Source organism: Drosophila persimilis, unplaced genomic scaffold (genome assembly GCF_003286085.1).
Source record: "Drosophila persimilis strain 14011-0111.01,24,50 unplaced genomic scaffold, DperRS2 tig00000000-arrow-pilon, whole genome shotgun sequence".
Lineage (NCBI taxonomy): Eukaryota > Metazoa > Arthropoda > Insecta > Diptera > Drosophilidae > Drosophila > Drosophila persimilis.
In genome coordinates this window covers 15,328,139-15,349,787 of record NW_020825288.1, presented here as the reverse complement: position 1 = coordinate 15,349,787, position 21,649 = coordinate 15,328,139, and the positions used below count along the sequence as shown (strand labels likewise).

The 21,649-nt window shown below is 47.7% G+C and overlaps 1 protein-coding gene and 1 pseudogene across 1 annotated transcript in view; both read left to right on the top strand.

Moving 5' to 3' along the window:
• The window catches only part of LOC6587981 (sex determination protein fruitless), a 128,304-nt gene that overhangs the window by 36,834 nt on the left and 69,821 nt on the right, over positions 1–21,649 (top strand). The gene's annotated exons all lie outside the window — the stretch shown is intronic.
• LOC6588515 lies at positions 9,401–10,975 on the top strand (annotated as a pseudogene).

Sequence of the window (21,649 nt, the reverse complement as noted above, 5' to 3'; positions counted from 1 at the left end):
ACTTAGGAGAGTTCCAGTCCTGGAAGTTACAGTTACACATGCAATTTCAGCAACTACAGATTAAGTCATTCTATTGCCAGGACCATGCTCAAGTCGATTTACGAGTATACGCGCCCCTTTCCCAATATCAGACCCATCGCGTTATGAAACTGATCCTCCCCGCCAGGCGATAATCAAATCTAGCGGAAATGTCCCAACAACCTTATTTAATGTGCACGCTGACCAATGGCAAGCAGGCATGCTATAATACTATTAATTCGATACCCTGAGTGAGGTATAGCCCTATGGGGAATTTTTGGACACACTTGCATGATATTATTCCAGATTAAGGGCGAAATAATTTGGATTATTTGCATATTAATCTACATAAATCTAAGATATATGGGGTTCCTGGAAATAGTGAAATACATTCACTTCTATATATTTTATTTATTATTTATTTAAAATTACCTTGTATATATTCTAAAAGATATTTCAAGGCATAGGGTGTGATATAGATTATAATAATTAAGACATACAACTCTAAACGGATCGTGTTTGACCTACAGAACGGTAAATGTAACGGCCGGAAGGTGAAAGTGGGTCTAAAAGGAACACAAAAATCAATCTCACCCAGTGATTGGACATCCACGATCCCCAGAAAGAACTCTATACATATAAATTCCTTCTACATTCCTTCGATCAATTCATTATAACGGTATCTGGATATTACAAAAACCGTTAACATTATCTATGTACCCACAATCCTCCTGAATTCCTCCCAGAACTAATACCAAACTCTAATTGAATTCAAGAAACATGAAAATCGGCGACTTGTCATAATTTTACGGAGTACTTGGAGGACTGCATTAACCCCAAGAATACAAGAAAGAAACAATCTCACTTATAACTTTTCAAATAGAAAAGTAAACACAGTCTTCGGTGTTGGGTGCCCCCAATTTACCTCTACCAATGCGGGGACGGGAACGGGGACAGAGTTTTTTGCCAGAACATTTTCATTTACGGAAAAGTTGTTTTTAACCTGTGCTCTATGTGAGGCGAAGTTTTGTTTCGCGACGCTTGCAGCCCTGACGTGTTGCATGTCGTGTGGCAAGCGATGGTCATGCACTTCCTGCTCAGTGGCAGTGGCAGACGGCTGCCGTGCGATTAAGTAACATATGTAGCTGTCAAAAGCACAGTTCCAGCTCAGGTGTCCACTGGGACATGCTAATTGTAGAGCAGGAGAAGGATTTTGATTTTGTCCTTCGACTAAAGCCAAGACAGCCTGCAATTTGTTTAATTGAATGAAATACGTAAATTCCTTTTCATTTACTTGGCTGCCATGGCCAGAAGCTTCTCGTTAGTGCTGGCATAAGCCGGGCTAAGCGACAATTTGGAAGTGTCGCATCTTTATCCTAATAGCTGAAGGCCGCGAGTAATCATAATCATCATAATAGCGGGAGGATGGCCCCGAGTCATGTAACACCATTAGTGGAGTAGAATCCCAGAGCCCAGAGTCCGCCTGTAAATGCAATTTAAACCTGCTTCCAGGATGGGGCAGCTGCCGAGGCTGAGTCTGAGGCAATGAGCGCCACCGCCACTTGGCTTAGTCTAATGAATGCAGCAGACTGTGGAACTGGCACAGGATGCATACAAAAGGCAGAGCAGGACTCGGTTGTACACCCAGTTCCGTGTTGTTGGGGCGGCAAACAGGCACGCACTGACACCGATACACCAATAGGGCAGCATCCTCAGCCCGAGCAGACAGGAATGTGGGTGTTGTTCCACTGTCTCAACGAGTATCTTTCTCGGAAAGGAATTGCCCATGGTTATGGTCAGCAGAAGACCTGTAATTAAAAACTGTGTGCCCTCATTGGGTGTTCCATCCAGAATTATGTCCACTTATCTGTTAGGAAGCTGAGCCAATATCTGGCAACTTGTTATTGACCTGCCGGAAACACTTTCTAGTGTCAAATGTAATTGCGGATGCAGTCTCCTAACGGATGCACCCTACACCTGCGGCCAAAGCCAAGTCAATAAATCACATTTCAATAAGTCACCTCCCCAAAGAAGGAGAGAGCCTCAGGAGGAAAACCCGCACTTAGAGCCCGGAAAAGGCCAACTGCATTTTTCATTAGCAAGCATTCTCTGTCCGCCTCGGACTTAAATCTGCTTACACTTTTTTGTGGCAAGACAGCTATTGCCACATGGTTTTTCGGTGCAAGCTAAACAGCTTAACTTTTTGCCAGCTGCACTGCCTCCAACCCACAAAGGGCCATTTTGTTTTGGCCACCGCCTTCCTTAGCCCTTCCGCATCCTCCGGCACTTCCTTTTGGGTGAAAGTTTGTCTGTCCCATTCGCTGGCTTAAACGCAGCGTGTCGTCGGCCATTCCCCACTAATTGGATAAGAATCAGATGTTGGCACTTAATAAAGCGACGCCGCCTGCCCATTATGGGAATGGGGTCGGATGGTATCAACGAAGTCCCTGGCTGAGCGTTTGTCTTAAACAACAATAAAAAGGTCAGTGTCGTTAAAGAAGTTTGACTCTTAAAAGTTTTTAAAAAAGGTCGTGAAAAATTCGTGATGGGTCAAGAGCTTCAGTAGGTGGATAAAAAAATACAAACAGCACAGTTTTACGGCTTATTACTGTTAGTGGTTCTACTGGGATGTTTCTTCATGTCATGGTTTCTCTCTGTCTCTCCTTTTTTTTGACAATCTCTCATGACAAGTGCGAGCGAAGCTGAGAGAGATCGCGGTCTGCTTTGGCTGTGACTGGTTTTTGGCTTGCTTTATGTGGAAGAAATGGTAATGTATAATATGTATTGTAACTGCAAGAATAGACAAAGAAAAACTCAGTCTGATCTAACTTCTAAATATCGATATCAGCTGAAGCGTCAAGCTATGCTCTTGAGATGGACATATCGTGGCAGCATTAGATATCGGCTGTCAGTGGGTCTTTGTTCAAAGAAGGCTAGACAATTTTCGAAAAATTATATTTTCTGAAGTAGACTGTGGCACAAGTCTTCACAAACGCTCTACTCCAGAGTTCTATTTACTACATTTTTACTAGTATTTTTGCTTGGTTCATATGTTTGAAGATTAGCAGCTTGTGAAAAGAAGCCTTTTCAAATTTGTAGGGGTTTATTTAAACAAATTGCCGATGAATTCGATTCCAAGTTGCCATTCTATTCGGGGTCCTTTTAATAATTCATTAAAGCAATGCCATCAAAGAGGAGCTTAAGCACAGAACAACAAATGGAAAATAGAATATAGAAAATGGTAATCGTGTGGAGAGCAGAGAGACAGACAAAAGTGCACTTTATAATTAACTTTTGGCAACTGGCAAGCAAAGGTTCACACTCTGGACGGTCTTGGGGCTTTGTGCCGTTGACACACGCAAGAAACAGAAGGCTGTCGGGTGTCGGGTGTTGGGTGGAGATTCCTTCGAGTGCGCCTGAGTGTGGCCAACGGCACAAATCATAATTTCAAATATATACGTATTTTGCAGAGCATAGCAGAGCAAAGGTTTTCCTGTGTGTACGCTCAGTGTGACTTATCATTTGGCCAAATGAACTGGCAGAAGAGTCAACAGCAACGCCTCCCCCATGGCTGCCTCGTCAACTCCTGCATTGTCACATTTGCCACACGGATCCAACTTTTCACCTGCCGTTGATGCGGCACTTGATTTACTGCTGATTACATTTTATTTGCGGCAAATGTCTGGAGAATCGGTTTCGGCTTGGCTCTGATGGGATGCAATGGGAGGCGGAAGAACAAACAAATTAGATTCCATCCCAACGCAATGTCTGGGCGGAAGAGTTTGCAATTAGAGCGAGATAATGGGGCTATGGGGCTGTATGCTATATATTAATAAGGTGTTTATTTGCAAATTGAATTAGTTTAATTAAATGGAAAACGGCCGGTCGTGGAGAGCACTTGCATTGTGCGTGCAATTGGAAATTTAATTACATTATTTATAATACGCCCCACGGCCAGTTAAAGATTTTCACTTGAGCTGGCTGGTGCTCCTGTCGTGATTACGCATACGCACAGTGCGCCTTCGTTCGTGGCGAATGGGAGGGAAATATATACGGACGTAAATTACATAGCTTGACAACAATTTGGGTCACTTAGTGTTGGAGTCGGATTCGGAATGTAATATGCGTCTGTCTAGGTTATTAAATTGCCAGACAAATGCGTGAGGAGTAACTCGACAATGGCAAATCACAAGCACTTGACTTGCAGCTTACACAGGCACGTGCATTCGGGTTGCAAGTTAAGAATGATTACACGGAAATAGAAAGAACCAGCCAGCAGCAGACAGTGCAGTCTGCCCTCAGGGAGGCTCTGCCTCATGCACCATGTGCGCCATGCGGGGTTGTGGGGATGCGTCTGAGTGTTGCTGTTGCATATTTCATTAAAAATATTGCATGCCATCGTTGGAGTCCTCGCTGCTTCGGTGCATCCCCAGACCCCAGACGGAGCTCCGATCCCTTAGCCGGAGACCGTAAACCGGAGACCGATGCTGAACTAGTACAAAATGGCGCACACTAGTGCACACACATGCGTAACACTTAAGCGCCTTGCCAGCAAGTGCGTGAGTGCGTGTGGAGGGTTGTGCGGTGCGTAAGTGGGCAGCACCGTTAGCAGGCAAGTCGAGAGGCATTGCCATAGCCATCACCATCGCCATGGCCGGGCCGTCATTTGTGCGTGGGCGTTCGAGATGGGTTCAGCCGTGCCTTTGGGTCCCCTGTTTTTGTTTGCCGGTTCGCAAACAGCTCGTTGCTCGTAGCTGCTTGCTGCTTGCTCGTTTGTTTGTTTCTTGTTTGTGTGTGAAACTTTTTCCGTGGCCTGGCAAGAGGCCCAGCAACTTGGGAACATGCAAAACTTGCGGCCATCGAGCTGCTTGCATTTGTTTCAGCCCCAGCCGAATGCAACTTATTGAATTTTCGAGTGCATGGCTTAGTTGATTTTTTTTCTTTTAATTAATGCAGCCAGTTGCACTTAGACCCGCACACACAGTCATTAGGGTACATACAAACATATGTAAATGTGCGCCTTTTGTTTGGCGTCTCAGGCCACACGTTTTGCTGCCTACTTTTGTGCGCAAGCCGTGACAGCCGCAAAGTATGCAGCACGACTGCAACTGCGACTGACATTGACAGCAGTAGCGGAATCGGTAGAACGAGAAATGAATAGTAAGAAAAGACACAGCACGAAGGAGGAGGAGAACAGAACAGAGAAGAACAGGCAGAATGGGATGGAATGGAGCGGAAGGCAGGCGAACATGTAACAATATTGCGGCTGCAATTTAATCTAATTAACTTATGACATTTACCCGTGGCTTGAACTACTGTGCCACAAAAGCAAACAAAAATAATGGCAAAAACCGCCAAATGGCGAGGGGTCCGTGAGAAGCAGCCTCAAAACATCTGATTTTCTATTATTTGGCATAATCAAATTCAAAAGTGACTAAAAACTACTAAGTCTCGCCCACAACTTCTTCGTTGGAAGAGGAAGTCCATGGCATGTGGAAGAAGTTTGATGTAGAAATGGGAACATTAATAACTAATTTTCAGAAAAAACGGACTACTTAGAAGCTGTTCAGTCCAATTTCACTGACTGAATGTAAGAAACGACTGGATAAATGAATGAATTCATTGGATTTCCCCCAGCAATATTCATATTTTTCTACTTTTCAAGGGGGATCTTTCTTCCTTTAGCAGCCACAAAGGACGCGCTCCTCTTGTAATTTATAACTTTCTGTCAATGGCATTTGAAGTGGGTGACATTAAAGCAGTGATGCTTGTGAACATGAAGAGTGTGCTTGCAAAAGTTTATTGAATAAGAGATATGAATGCGAGTATAACCATATGACATTGCTCAAAGGGAGTATGAGCTTACTTGACGATCCCATTCCGCAGTTTTAGACTATCATTCATGAAGGATTCTATCCACAGCTGTTTATTGGCTATCTTTATTATCAGCATATTGTCTGGTTTCTTCCAAGAGTCAATAAAAACAGTAACAATTCTTGAAATGAAAATAATAGATGATAAATTTCTTTGCCATCAAATTTGAGTTACAAAACCTCTTCGTATCAGCACTTCAAGTGTTCCCAGCCCAACCCATTTTCCGCCCACCGTTTGGGCCATTTGGCAACTCACGCACGCATCGCTAACGGGCCGCACAGAGAACCTCCGCGACACTGCCAACAAATACTCGTATGCATGAGTTCTCCATAAGCGGCTTTAGTAATTTTGAACACTTTGCAGTGCCCCCCATTTCTGGGGGCATTCCATTCCGGTGCAGTTTTGGAACTGCTGGGCCACAGCCAGGCATAACCTTCAGCGGCATAGCCAGGCGGCTGTCACAGTTACCTGGTCTCCCACATTACCTTTGGCGCCATGTGCACGGCCCATAAATTCCGCTCAAGCGACAAGCTCAACAAATTTTACTATGCACATATTCTCGCCACTTATTGTCACCTGCATATTCCGGCATTCGAAGCGAAATTGTGGATGGACTGCCAGGCCATGGTTAGTAAATGTCGGAACGTCGCGGCCATAAAACCGCCTGCTCTATATGGATAAATACTCGTGCTGGGAAGGAAGCAAAAGCAATGCCGAGACCCAAGTGAGTAGAGGAGCAGAGTGAGTGTGGCAGAGCTTCCCAGGGTCTGGATGACAATTAATTGTTTAGTTGCAAACTTAATTGATAAATTGATGGACATTTAAATGCCCGGTCGGAGCCATTAGGGGTCCGAATCAGCATCAGTAGTGGCAGTGGCAGTGGCAGTGGCATCGGCATCGGCAGCATAATAATGTCAGGCAATGCCAACGACCATTTTTGGTCGGCCCTGGCTATGGCTCTGGCTCTGGCTCTGGCCGGAGCAAGACAATGCAAATTTCAGACCAGATTCCATTGCCCGACATGGTTGCCCATTTTGGCAGCCTGCAGGCCACTGCAGAGGCCGCTGGCATTGAAATTGCTCCGGCAACGCAGCGTCCTAGCTGCCTAGCTGCATAGCTGCCCAATGAAGCTATTATTTGTGGGCCCAGGGAACACAATTGCTGCCTCCCGGCTACCACATCCACATCCACTTCCACGTAGGTGTCACTTACATAAATGGCCAACGGTTTGGGCTGGCATCGGCTGGCATGGGAGGATTGGCTAATCGAGTTCGGGAGCCAGTTTCGACCTGCCCCCGCCGCACGTGCCCGCTTGTCTTTCACTTGTCTGGACGGGCGGTGTGGAGCCACAGCCACAGCCACAGCCACGGCCACGGCCACGGGAGCACTTTTCGCAATTAGCTCAACGAAATTATCCAAGTATCTGTTGCTATCGTGTAGCTGTATCTGTTTGTGTATCTGTATCTGGATCTAAGTGTGTTTGTGTGCAACTGTTGCATGCAACAATTTAACTAGATTAGCCCCCATCGTCGCGACGATTGTTCTCGACTACATGCATCCAGCACTGGCTGCTGCTCCATAAAAATGGCATTCCTGACGGAAGACGGAAGACTCCTCGTCGTCGTCGTCGTCGTCTTCGTCTTCGTCGTCTAATCTAAATGTTTAGCCTAGACATTTGATGGCCAACATGCGCCGTCTGCAGTTGAGTGGCAGCTCCAGCACCGCTGTCAATCGTCATCGTGCCATCCAGTGCCGCCAGCTCAAACGGTGGCACTTACAGTTGCACTTGCGGATTGGGGATTGGGGACCGCCGCTGCAGCAGCAGCAGCAACGGCCGGCAGAGGCAATTATCGTAATCTAGGCACAAGGTGGGCGTGTGGTCTGGGACTACCGAATCCCGACTGATGCCGCATTAACCCATTGACCTTGTTAGGGGAGGCGTTGCGGCCCAATCGGTTTGTGGCACGTTTTTGCGCCACATTTTCCAGCTCTTTTGTTGGTAGGAGGTGGGTGCTGGGATGGTCCAGCAGCAGCCGAGACACCCAGGAAAAATCAATCGCGCAAATCTTATCATTAAAACATCAAAAGCTGCCAGTTGCCAGCATGTAAATGTTGTCAGGCAGCAACTTAATTTCCAGCAGGCCCCGAAGACGACGACTACACAGCTGCAGAACATCAGCGGCAATCAACGGCAGACAATCAAATGGAGAGGCCGCCCCGAACAGCGAGCCAAGCAAATGGCCAAGCGGCCAAGCAGCCAAGCGGCCAAGCGGCCAAATGGCCAGGATAAAATCAGCAGGTGCCAGCCAGGCAACAGCAGCAACATCGGCAACAACAGCACCAGCACCGGCTAAGACTTTTCCGTCAAATGGTGACAACCGGTTCTGGTGATTTTTCAAAATCGCATTCGTGCTGGCAACTGTAGATGTAGATGATGAGCAGGATTAGAACCAACATTGACAACGCACCCATACCACACTTTTCCGGCATTTCCTCCTCCAACTGATGCTTCATCTGACGCTCTGATGCTCTGATGCTCCTCCTCCCCATCACATTTCACCGACTGAGTGACTGACATGCAGAAATTATGCTTTGCCACATGGCAAACTCATTAGATGCCTTTGGCTACTTAACACCCCGCCGCATTGGCGTGCAAATGCTAATCAATGTCAATTGCAATTAAGTGTGTGTGTGGGGCACACTGGTCCAGGATCCACCGAAAAACATATGCAATCTATATAAAAATTTATATATAAATAGCATAAAACAGCAGTATAACTATTATAGAAACTTTTGAATGTACTGATTCGCTAGCCATTTGCCAAAGTACTGTGAACTACTTCTGTTCTGCGAAAGATGTCATTTGGAATCATGAACTGATTAATCGAATTGACTTCAGGAACAGGCTTGAATCTGGATCCATGCTAATGTGCAAGTCCCATGTTTGAATTTGAGCGCATGACAATGTGGACATTCTTTGTCTATAACAACAATCATCAATTTCGGATGAGCGGAATGTAAATGCTCAATGCACTTCTTATGGGCCATTTTCTCTGTGAGTGTCAATAACGAACATACGCACATTTCTCCGGTCCAAATGCCCTTGAGGATTTCAGTCATCTCGTGCCACTTGTAATTGTGATGCTCACACACGCATTTCGTTCTTTCTGCTCTACAATTTCTCACGCGTCTTTCTGTATTCATTTGACGGCCCAATGGCATTGTTCAAACACACACAAATCGACTAAATCATTGCTCTTACAAAAACATTTTCATAAAAATCGGTCTTTATCAGAACAGGAACAGAACAGAGTTTTATGTTTTAGATTGTGTGTCCAAACAAGTAGGCAAAAAAGTAGTAAATTGTCATACATGTATTGTGAATATCATAATTTTCCTGGCACTCGAGCTATTCAGAGCTGTTATATTTTTAAAGTTTTATTTACATCTAAACATTCGTATTTTTATTTCTTAACAAAAACGAAAGCAAGTGTTAAATTCGAAATTTTAGTTGACTATTTCCGTAAAACCCAAATCTCCGTTTAGCAAAGAACTTCCAAACAGAGATCGTACTCAGAGTCCTTGATTCATGGAAATGTCCTTAGTACGGATGGTGCGGAACTCAAAATTCCGGCATGTCTATGGACAGGCCCAGAAGCGAGAGGAGGGTTTCGAAAACATACGCGTCTCGAAAACCAGCTGGGACTCGACTCTCTGCTGCGCCAATCCCAAATTCTTGGCCATTATTCTGGAAACGTCGGGCGGCGGGGCCTTCATCGTTCTGCCACTGTCCCAGACTGGACGCATTCCGTCCGACTATCCGCTGGTGTCCGGACACACGAGCCCAGTGCTAGACATCGCTTGGTGTCCGCACAACGACAATCTGATCGCCTCCGCATCCGAGGACTGTTCGGTGAAGCTGTGGATGATACCAGACGAAGGTCTGATGACCACCCTGACTCAACCCACTGTCGACCTGGTCTACCATGAGCGTCGGGTGGCCCTTCTGCTGTGGCATCCCTCGGCCCACAATGTTCTGCTCACCGCCGGATGGGACAAGAAGGTCGTCATCTGGAATGTGGGGACTGGCGAGATTCTGGTCCACCTTGACTCCCATCCGGAAGTCTTGTACAGTGCCTGCTTCAACTGGGACGGCACGATGCTGGTCACCACCTGCAGGGACAAGAAGATACGCATATTCGACCCTCGCACCGCAAAACTGTACAGCGAAGCCATATGCCACGACAGCGCCAGGGCCTCGCGCGCCATCTTCCTGCGCTCGGGCCTGGTATTCACAACGGGCTTCAATCGCGCTTCGGACCGCCAGTACTCGCTCCGCGATCCGCAGGATCTGTGCAACTCCATTGCCCAGGGCAACCTGGACATGGCGAGTGGTGTCCTGTTTCCGATATACGATGCGGACACGAACATGATATATCTGTGCGGCAAGGGCGACCTCGTCATTAAGTTCTTTGAGGTGACGCCGGAGCCGCCCTACGTGCACTACATAAGCTCCTTTAAGACGACGGAGCCGCAGCGCGGTATTGCCATGATGCCGAAGCGCGGCTGCGACATCATCGCCTGCGAAGTGGCCAGGTTCTATCGCCTGACGAGCAACGGCCAGTGCCAGGTGGTTTCGATGACGGTGCCGCGCAAGTCCGATCACTTCCAGGAGGACCTTTACCCCAACACACTGGCGGCGACCGCCGCCATCACGGCTGAAGAGTGGATAGCAGGCATGGATGCGGAGCCCGTTACGTTCTCTCTCAAGGAGAGCTTCATCGACGGGACGGCCACCAATCAGAATAGTAACGAGAAAAGACCAAGGAAAAGGGCTTTAGGTGCCACAACTTGTCGGGCATCGGGCAGCACAATTTCACGCGATCGCGTATCTCGTTCAGCGACTATGTGGGAAAAGTTGCTGAACAAAAACAAGGCCAAACAGATGGAAAAACAGAATGCCGAAGATGCACGGGCATAAGAGCGGACCAAAGCTGAAGGCCTCTATGTCCAACGAAACCCGAACAGATTTTAAGAGTTAATGTACCATTTCTATATTAAATTATTATTTGTCCAAGCGAAAGACCTTAGCAATCTACGCTTTTGGGGACATATTTGACAAGTTCTGAAATTTCTGTCAGTTTCCTGGTTCCTGGTTGTCTTTTGCCTAGAAAGTGCATGGAAAATGTATGTTTCCAAATTAATTCCTGTTGGATTCCATGAAATCTTTGCTGACAATATTTAAGAGCAATTTCCTGCCATCGAGCAAATTGAATTAAAATTCTTCTTAAGCATTGTCATTACTTTAAATCTAGCCTCCACTAGCGAGCAGGCTGCCGCCAGAGCGGAGAGAAAAACAGAAGGAATGCGCTCAGATTTTCCTCGGCCAGAGCTGGTGACACGTCCACGAAATAAGTCGCCTAATAACTTCATCTTCATTGGCCAGGACGGGCCGTCCCGTCCCGGCCATGCCCGGGTCGGCGATTTGTTGGTTGTTATATATCAGCCTTGCCACGCGACAAAACGCTGGCCAGGACGAAGCCGACAGCGGGTAGCGTTTTACAGTTTTGCCGTCTCTGCCGTTGCTGCTACTGCTGCTGCGTCAGCGACTGTTGCAAGTTGCAAGTGGCTGATGCACCTGCAGCTGCAGCAGAAGTGGCTGGCAATAAATCTCAATTTAAATGGCGCCCCAGCATGCGTGGCCAAAACGGTGCTTGATGCCTGATGCTGGCCTTCTACTGGTTTTCCTTCAGCTTTCTTTTGCCTCTGTTTTCCCCCATTCTTTCTTTCTTGCCTTCTTTCTTTCTTGGGGCTCGCTCATTTGTAGCAGCGCGCGTCAAATTTGTTGCAGAACCAGTTCAGCCTTGGCGGGGAGAGCGGCCAACGAGGAGGCACATTCGAACTGTATCTCTGGTGTCCGTTGCATTTCGAAATGCGATTTACTGTGCCAAAGCGCGATCATTATCCTAACGCAATTTATGCGCCCCGGCCGCGCCCCTCGCCCCTCGCCCCACACCCCACACCCCACGCCCAGCCTAATTGCTGGCAGCTTGTTGCAGTTGCAGTTGCATTGTTAGCTGCCTTTTGTGTGCTGTGGTGTGGTGTGGTGGCAGATCAGAACAGATCAGAGAACCGCAATCACAAAGATGCACAACAGTTCCTGTAATGGCGATAATCATTATAAAAATCGAACGCGACTCAATAACAGCAGCCAGCCAGCCAGCCAGCCAACCAGCCAGCCACATGGCTGCCTGCAACATCGAGTGGCACTGCAACTGGTTCTGCAGGGCCCGGACTGTGGCATTAGCAGACAGTCTTGGGTCTTTGTCTTCCTGCCATCAATAAGATCGTTTGCCAACGACACTGATCCTCCTCCTTTCCAGCCAGATCGGGCATTCTCGTATGTATTAACATAGCCATCAACGGATTTGTCGGTCTTTATCAATTACGCTGGCTGCATTCTGCATTCTTCTCTCCGCTTTCTGCATCTCTGCATCTCTGCCACAGTTGCGAGTACAGCAAGTGGCATCGACAGCGACATCGACTTTGACATCTCTCCAACAGCCTCAGGCCTCGAGAGCCCCTTCCACTCGATTCCATTCCTCTCGATCGAAGATCGAAGATGATGTTGGTGCCTGCCCAGGTAGGATGTCTAATCCCCGCTATGCAACCCGCTGACAGCCCAAGCTGATGTGTGATTGAGATTTATTTGGGAAACTTGTGGGTTGACGGCACTAGAGATGGAATCTGCTTCAACAAGATAAAGTAGAAAAGGCTAGCATCCCCCCATAAAGGAAAAAAGGATACTATGGAGGTGCCATACAAAACCATACAAATCGAATGTTTCTTTAAGGGCAAGTGACAAATACATTACCAGTACGTGTATCCCCATCTCCCAATCTAATCAGAGCTCACACTCGGCCCGACAAATCCACTTATAAGCTGTCCGGATCCGAGCAATATAAATGTTACATCCGCAAATCTGTGTTACACGACACTCTCCCGGGTCACGTCCACGAATAGATGATGGATGATGTACGATGTATGATGGAGTCCAGCGTTTTGGGCAGGACAAACGATACCTCCGATCAAGGGGCAGAGAGAGAGTGGAGTGGAGTGCTGAGTGGATTATAATTTCTGCACAGACAACACATCAGGAAAGGCATCAGGTGGGCCGGGGCGGCTGTGGAGCATCAGATACAGTTAGCCAGTTAGAGATCTTTCAAGGACACATAACGGGCAGTCGAGTGACAGCTGTGCTGAGGCAATGATAGCGGTAAACGTCGCACACACACGATGCACAGGGGCACCGGGACACCGGGACACCGGGACACCGAGGCACAGATGCACTCGGAGAGTGAACAAGAACAACAAGTGCAGCTGGGAATGGAATAGCCACAGCAATGGCAATGTCGTCTTCGGGCCAGCCACACGACAGCCCAGCAGATAACTCACTTTATAAAAATTTGAACAGCCAGCGAGGCCAAACAAGCGGCCACCGAACCACATGGATGGATCCAATGCATCCAATGCATCCGATGGAGCCCCTGGAACCCCTGGAACCCCTGGAACCCAGGCAGCCAACATAACAGGGAACAATAACGAGAACAAGCAGCAGCCTTGATACTCAGGCGATAACAGGGAGGCAACAGCAACAACGACAGCAGCAAAAAATGGAAAATGGAAAAATCTATATGTACGGGTGCCGAGCGAAAAGGAAGCAAAAATCCAGGAATTTTCAAGTGGATTACCCAGTTTTTTTTTTGTTTTTTTTTTTGTTCGTTTCGTTCTCTCTTTTTTGCTTCCTCTAAGCTGTGCAGTTGCAACGTGAAAATAAATAAACTTGTGGCATGATTGGGTCTGCATGATTAGTCACATGCTGAATGGAGCCACAGGGGGGGCAACGAGTTGGAGAGGGGAGCTGAAGCTGCTGCCAAGCTTAATAGAATTGATACGAGTGGAAGCAAGGCCGGCCATAAGATACGCGAAAGATAGCCACCATCAACAGCCAACAGCCAAGAGGCAACAGCAACAGCAAAAGCAATGCCATTTATGCCAGCAGCAACAGCAGCAGCAGCAGCAGCAGCCGAGGCAGGCAGCAGCAACAACAGTTATTGTAACAATAAAATTAGCTAACGATATAAAGGCAAGGCAAGGCAAGGCAAGGCAAGGCAAGGCTAAGAAAGCAACAATAACGGGAGAAAGAAAACAAGAAGAGGCAACATCTGGGGGCAAGAGGCGCAAATGCGGATCAGGAACAGGTGGCAAACGTTGCACGACCAAACGATGAAAGAACGGCAAATGCTGATGCTGCTGCTGCTGCTTCTGCTTCTGCAGCTCCTGGTCCTGCTCCCATCGAGTTCAACTAGCTCCCAAGTTAGTGCCGCATGTAAATCATATTCCAGCCATTCCGTCTCCTTCTCTCGCTGTGCCGCTGTGTCTGTGTGTTGCCTGGTTTTGGGTTTAAGCCCCCTGCCAAAGGCTACGGAAACTCTTCTCTGAAGGTTGCAACACACTAAAGTAATCTGTAATATCCTGTGAAGAACTCAGATATTGGTCACCATCATTAGCTGACTCGATAGGACCACGTCTGTCTGTCACACAGATGTTTGATCTTCTACAGGTACATAGAGCCGGTATATGATCCTCCAAATATCACACAATTTTCTTATATTTATGGCGATGATCCGTCTTCTCGCTTACTATTTTATTGTATTTTATTTGGCCAAGATTAAACAATGATCTTCCGATCTGAAAGGGTATCTAAAGATACGACCTTCCGCATCAAATTTTCCTTTCCAGTTTGTTCTGTTTTATTGCGCTTTATTTGGTATTCAATTTTCAAGAGAAATCTTTGAAATTGAACCCAACAGAAGGAACAGCCACAACAGCAGCAGAAGGCAGAAGGTAGAAGGTAGAGTCTAGGGCAGTCCTACAATTGGTAATTGCCTCTGCCTGTTGCCACTGTTTGCAGGCCGACTCTTTTGGCCAGAAATTTATTGATTGTCTGCTTCACGCTTTCCTTGTTCGCCTTTTTCGCCTTGTTGACCGTTGTCTCCATCTCTCCATCTCTCCATCGTGCTTCCATTTCTGCTCTTGGGTCTGGACTTATGCCGGACTGCACTTGTTGCTGTCATGTACTTCAATTATTTTATTAACTTATTCCCAGGCCAATGAAGACATTCCACATGTTAATAGTGTTGGAGTGTAGATGAAAATGTTTTAATTATCAAATGGAAATCGAACATCTGCGGATTAGAGGCCACTGGGCGCATGAGTAATATTTTTGTGCTCAAAAGTGCTTTCTGCACATCGACTTTTTCCAATTAAAAAACGCTTCCACTCGGTGCTCCATTCCCGCGTTCGTTGTTGTTGTTTATGTTGTGTCTGCTTATATTAATTGAATATATTTAAATAATTCCAAACATCATCCATCATAACTAATGACAGTCCATGGGGCAGAACAAGAAAACTCGGGGAAAAAATCAATTTACATAAAAAATGCATACGCCATGGCGCCCAGAAATGGGTGAGGAAATATATATAAACAGCTAGAGAATAAGAAAGAGAAAAACCTGTAAGAAAAGAGAAGAGAGAAGAGCAGAGAAAATGTTTTGCCAGTCCATTCGATGGTCACTCAGCTGGCCATTGAAGCGGCAAATGCAACGCAGATGCAGATGCGTGCGCCATTAGAAAGATCCCCGATGGGGGAATGGGAAAGGCCCGAGAAGGAATGGAAGGGAACGTGAACGGGAACTTGCTTCGATGGCTCGTTGGGTCTGAGACTGCTGCGATACCGTTAGGCCGCAGCGTGAGGCATCTGCAGCAGCATCCGCCAAGTTTCATTGATGCTCGGTCCAAGTCCCAGTCCCAGTCCCAACCCCCAGGTCCAGGTCCAGGTCCAGGTCCAGGCCAAGTCAATCAGGCAGTCAGTCAGTCAGTCAGACATGCGCAGGGAATACTTGAACGACGACTTCGTCTTTGCGGCGACGAAGCAAGCAGCAATTGCTGCACAAAGTTGCCCAATGGGACGCCCCAAGGATCAATGGCAGGTTTATGCCGTTATTGGCCATTGCCGTTCTCTAATGCATGCTAATTTCATTTACCCGCCAAATTATGGCTATTATTAGCCAGTCCATAAACGAGCAAAGCTAAACTTCACTTGGAAGGTGGTTGCCTAGAAGAATATAGCAGTTATTGTTGCTCCAAATGTAATCGGATTGTATCGATTTCCAATGTATTTTCGAGTATTAATTAGGAACACCTAATTCGACGTTCCATATGCTGCATGTTCAAACGATTTATCGATATTTTCCCAGCTATTACTGGTCATGGTTGAAGCGCTAAAACTTTTAGAAATATCCTCTTCGCAATTACCAAACTGATTTATCTGGCCCACTAATTGATGTTCCTGCTGCGGCGATTGTTTGGGCGCAACTCTGGCGAAACACCTGCAACCCATAAGCCGATAGATACTTTCAATTGAAAATGGGAAACGAAACCCCATTTTGGCCACCGATCAGGCTTCGGTGCAGCCTCAGTCGCTGCTTTAGCTCTGGCGATTAGTGTGCAACAAATTGCTCAGATTTATTACGCGCGGCAGCAACAGGAGAAGCCACAGCAGCAGCAACAACATCAGCAACAACAGCAGCAACAACATCAGCAACAACAGCAGCAGCAGCGTCGGCTTATCAAGAGTCTTGCCAATTTTGGCAACGGCGACGGCTGCGTTATGAATTATTGGACACTATTGAGTGCCGCCGTGCGCGGCGTGCTACCAAATTTGTGTGCCGCGGCTGCCCGGAGGACCTGCTGGCATATCCGATGCGGCGGCCTGGTGCCGGCGACAACAGCAACAACCACAGCAATTTGTCAGCGCAGTCGCAACGTGTCTGCCGTGCAGTTTGGGCAAAGCCAATGCCAAATATGGCCAGACCATGGCGAATGCAGAGTCTGCACTGGCCAGCTGCCTTCGACTTGGAGTTCGACTTGGAGTCCTCCTTCTCCCTCGCCCTCTCCTGGCTGGTGTTTTTGTTGTTGTTGTTGTTGTTGTTCTGCACTTGCCTATGCGCATTTATCGTTTACGTTATTTCTTGGCCGCTAGTTTTCCAGTTAGCCTCAGTTAGCTGTGCTGTGCTGTGCTGTGCTGCATTTGGCTCAAAGTGAAAGATTTACGCGGCCTCAACCTCAGCCTCAGCCTCGACTCGGCTTCGGCTGCGGCTTCCCTTGCCCCAGCTCCAGCTTCAGCTTCAGATACAACTTCTCGGCTGCGCATGCGTGCCGTTATGGTTTATTTAATGCGTTTTGAAAGTGCATTTTCATGTTCGATGAGATTGATGAGAAAATTTGATTTATTTTTTTTCTCTGCCTGCACATCGTATACTTAGTATCGTTCGCTTCTTCCATTCTACGATTCCTCCTCCAGCCTCACATCTTTCTATCTTTCGGCCCTGCCTGCCGCTCTGTCAGTTACATTTGCAGGCTGCGGCATTTTGTCAGAGGGACAGTTAGAACTGAAGGCAGCCACGGACTCGGTCTGCCCGTTAAATTGTTCATCGATCTCGCCAAGATCTTGGCCATCGACAATTGGCCATGCCATCGACAATCCATATGCCATAAATGGCCTGGCCTGAGAAATTCTCTGTGGCATCTGCGAGACGCTGACGCTGAGATGCGGCTGGGAAATGTATCGGCTGCCTTGCTGGGGTTGGGCATCGCTTGCATAACTTTGGCCATATAAAATACTTAAAAATTGACCAAATGGCCCGAGTCACTTGTCATTAGGAAAAAGTCTAAATGTGGCCAGGGTTCAGGCAACTTTCAGCGACAGGAAGAGGTTTCCCTCGGCACTCCATTAAATTGTCTCGGCCTTAATGCAGCCGTAAAGGCTTTGAACATCCCGTCGCGAGCTGGAAGCCGCCACTTTGCAACAATGTTGGCAATATTAGTTGCCCCCTCCAATTAATTACACGATCGTAAAATCAATTTCTAAATGTATTGATAACATAGATAAAGGCCAATGAGGCGGCACATAAAAATGTTCGCTGCTCTCTGTTCGCGGTTCTCTCTTCCTTGTTGTCGCTTTTTTTTCCTGGTGCTTCTTGGTCCCGATCACGATCTCCGTTCTGGCATTAATAAACGCATCGTTAAGTGCCACTGCCACTGCCGCAGCGACAAAAACCGTAAACCGAAGTGAATCTCGTTATAACTGGCCGCCTCTGCCACGATCCGATCCGATTCGATCCCTCCGCTAACTGCTTATTACATAAAATAAAATTCACACACCGCAGGGGGGGTCGAGCTGCAGTTGGGGATGCCTCAGATGCTTTGTCAACCGGGTCCAAAGGAACACCAAAGGCACACTGAGAGAAACCTCAAGAGGTACTTGAGGTGCATTGTCAGCTCTTGAAGTGTGAAGCCTTTCTCAGTGTAGCCCAAGAGAGAGATGATTGCAAATGGAACGGAGAGTCGCCTGTTGCGTAATGTTTTTTACGATCCGAAGTGGAAGGATGTTTTCCAGGTCCAATTGATGAGGCTGCTACGGAGGGGCTGTGGCAGTGGCAGTGGCAGTGGCAATGGCGGTGGAGCAGCAATTGGTTTTTGGGCCTTGACAGCATTTCTGCTTCTGCCGCTGTTCTGTTGCGTGGCTTTTACGACCAGTTAGTGGGGCTCTGTTTACTGTTCGCTGGTAACAATTTAAATTGCAACAATTTACAATTAGCCACGTTTGTGCTCCATTTCGTTGTCGCTGATTATTGCAAAATGAGACAGCGATCCCGATCCCGATCCCAGCCTTGGCCACTTCGTTGGCGTCTAACGGTCAAAAAAGAAGAGGAAAAATGCACAAATGCTGTCCCCAGCTGCCCCAACAGCCCCAACAGCCCCAGCGATGGGCAATTAAAATTGCAGTCTGCAGTCGGTTCGCCAGCTAATTGCACCCGACTCCAAGTCCGACTCCGGACTCCATCTAAGCCCACATCTCTCCGGGCTCCGTGCCCCGTACTCCTTTGGCGGCGGCGGCGGCTCCTCCTCCACCACTGTTGGGGGCCGCCTTTGTCTGCGCTGCGCTGGCTCTCTCGCTGTCTCACTCTCTCGCTCATTCGTAAATCAATTGTTTTCCTTGGCTGAAATCTTAATCGATAGCAGCTACTGTTCCTCTCGGCTACCCCGGACCCTCCCCCCCCCCCCCCCCCCCCCCCCCCCTGCCATTGGTATGCTCTCCATATTATTCCAACATTTTCCAACATGACTGGCTGGCCACCCACTTGGGCCGCCCGTTTGGCTTGTGTTTGTAATTTTAGTTCTTGGCTTTTACTCTTCGCTGATTCCGCCCACTCCTGTTCGTGACCTTGACCAACAAACTGCACGGCACTGCACTCCCCTTTCCCTCTGCCTCTGCCCCTGTGTGTGTCTCTGTGTGTGTGCGCGCGCGTGTGTGGGCGTGGCAGTTGCGTGAGCTGGAAACTTTTCATTGCATAACCCGCTGCGACAGACCTTCAAATTTCGAAGAAAGCTGCCGAAACTTTCCACAGATCCATCCCCAATCGAATCGAGCAGGAGTTGAGTGTCAATAATTTGACGTGTACGTGCACGTGTACGTGTTCGGCTGTCAAGCCGTCAGATGGCTTCACGGTAATCACTTGGCCCGCTCGTAGTTCGGTTTTAGCTGCTGCACCGCCAAGCAGTGGCACCACCGCGTGGCACCACCGCGTCGCAGCACCGCTTTAAGCTGCAATTTGATAAACGTGCCGACATTAATGCCGCCTGACATGAAAAGCCAGCCGCCCGGCGCTGAAGTTGTCGGGAAAATTGCTCTTTAAGCTGCTGGAGAAAATACCACCAGGACGCCAGCGCAGGAGCTGGAAGGAAGAACAGGAACAGGCACAAGGACCAGAACAAGTGCAAAACAAGAGCTTCAAGGACAGACACCTCCTTGGGCTTGGCATCGCTTCTTTTACCCGAGTGGACATTCCCTTGGAAGGGACACAGGCTGAAGGAATCTTTATTGCATTTTCCCCAACAGCGTTATTAAACTGGATCGCCTTTCAAAGGTCCCGATTGGACCATGGATTCATGGCTTCCTTCAGTGCTTTGTGCGTAGAGAACAAAAGCGACTTGAGAAGGTTTTGCTGTAAGTATCTCATAGGCTCTCAAAAATCTCTAATAAGCTAAAGAATTGAGGACTTGTTTTTAATAGTTCCTGCATGGCAATCAGATGATATTCCACCTTTCTTCACCTCTAAAGTGTTTGGGTAAAAGGTCTATCCAGGCTGCAAGTCAGTTCTAGAGGGAAGACATCTCAAGAGGATCTTGAGTTTTCAGAGTCTTTTAGCTCGCATTTGAAACAACTGTTTGGAACAGCAGCTTCTCATAGCTTTTAAGATATTTCAAATATTTCTATCATCTCTATCCCAGTACTCTTCAATTATCTGTGGCTCACAGTGCAGGCATCTTGTACTTGTACCAATCAAAGCCCTTAGCCAAGATCTAACAACAACATTAAGCCCAATAAAGCCACATCCCATCAGCGGACATATGTATGGCACCTTTTTGCAATCTTTTCCCGACAACAGAATCACTATTTGATCACCTCTCAATTGGGGTTATATGTATATCCTGGGTTATAGTGTTCATAATTCATATCCGATCTCGTGACAAGTTAGAAACGGCTAAAACTGTTGGCAGTGTGGCTCCCCAGTTTTGTGGGTAGAATGTGTATTACCAGCAATTAGGGCATTTATTTTTATGCAGACATCATTTTGGCGGGACTCATCCGTGGCCGGTTGCCAGTAATTTCGGGCTGGGGGCCAGTTTACCGCTGATGACCCTAATTAAAAGCAACCCCATAACCCAAACAGAATTTCACACGAACCGCCAGCCAGACCACTAGACCACTGCCACAGAGATGTGAGCCAGGTTGGGGCCTTTATGATCAGCGGCACAAACCGCATCAGACATCAGACCGCGGCTTTGCAGCATCGGCTGGAGCATCAGCATATGGTGTTGGTGCTGCAGCTGGACGCTGTACGCTGTGCGGCAGCCGTGTTGCAAGTGGCAACTTTTACGACTGCCATTGCCATTGCCAGTTACAGTTAACATTATTAGATCCAGCCCCGCCAACAACACGAGCAGCTACAGCCCGGCCCGGCCCGGCTCGGACAGCCACTACAAGTGGCCGCTTAATGACTTTAATAATCCTGTCACCGATCATTAAAAAATCTCTGCGAACACACAAAAGAAATTCCATGGCAGCTTCAATCAAAATAAAGTACGCGCTCTTCCTGCTCCATCTCCATCTGCAACTGAAACTTGGTGTCCGTCTCCGTCTCGGTCTCGGTATCGGACTCGGCCATGGCCAGCTCTGGGGGCCACTGGTTTTTTTTGAGCAGGCCAAGGCACGGTGAGGACACCGCTCTCTCTCTCTCTCTCTCTCGCTCGGCTCTGTTTGTTCTCACGTGGTATTCAAATTTTAACAACATTTTAATGATAACCTCGGCGAACATTAAAACTCATTCAGCCATAATAAACATTAATAACACTTTAATCCATGGCGGAGTGTGGGGTGGCGGGTTTGGCTCGGCTTGGGGGATGCGCTCAATGCATGTGGCATGTGGAGAGATGCAAGATTGAAGCCGCAAGTTGGAGACTTTCCTGCCGCGCGCGGCTGCAGCTGTGCGCCAGCGCTATCAAAATAATCAGAGAGCGAGGAAGACGGAATAGGCGACAGAGCGGGCAAACGACAGGGACAGGGTAGATA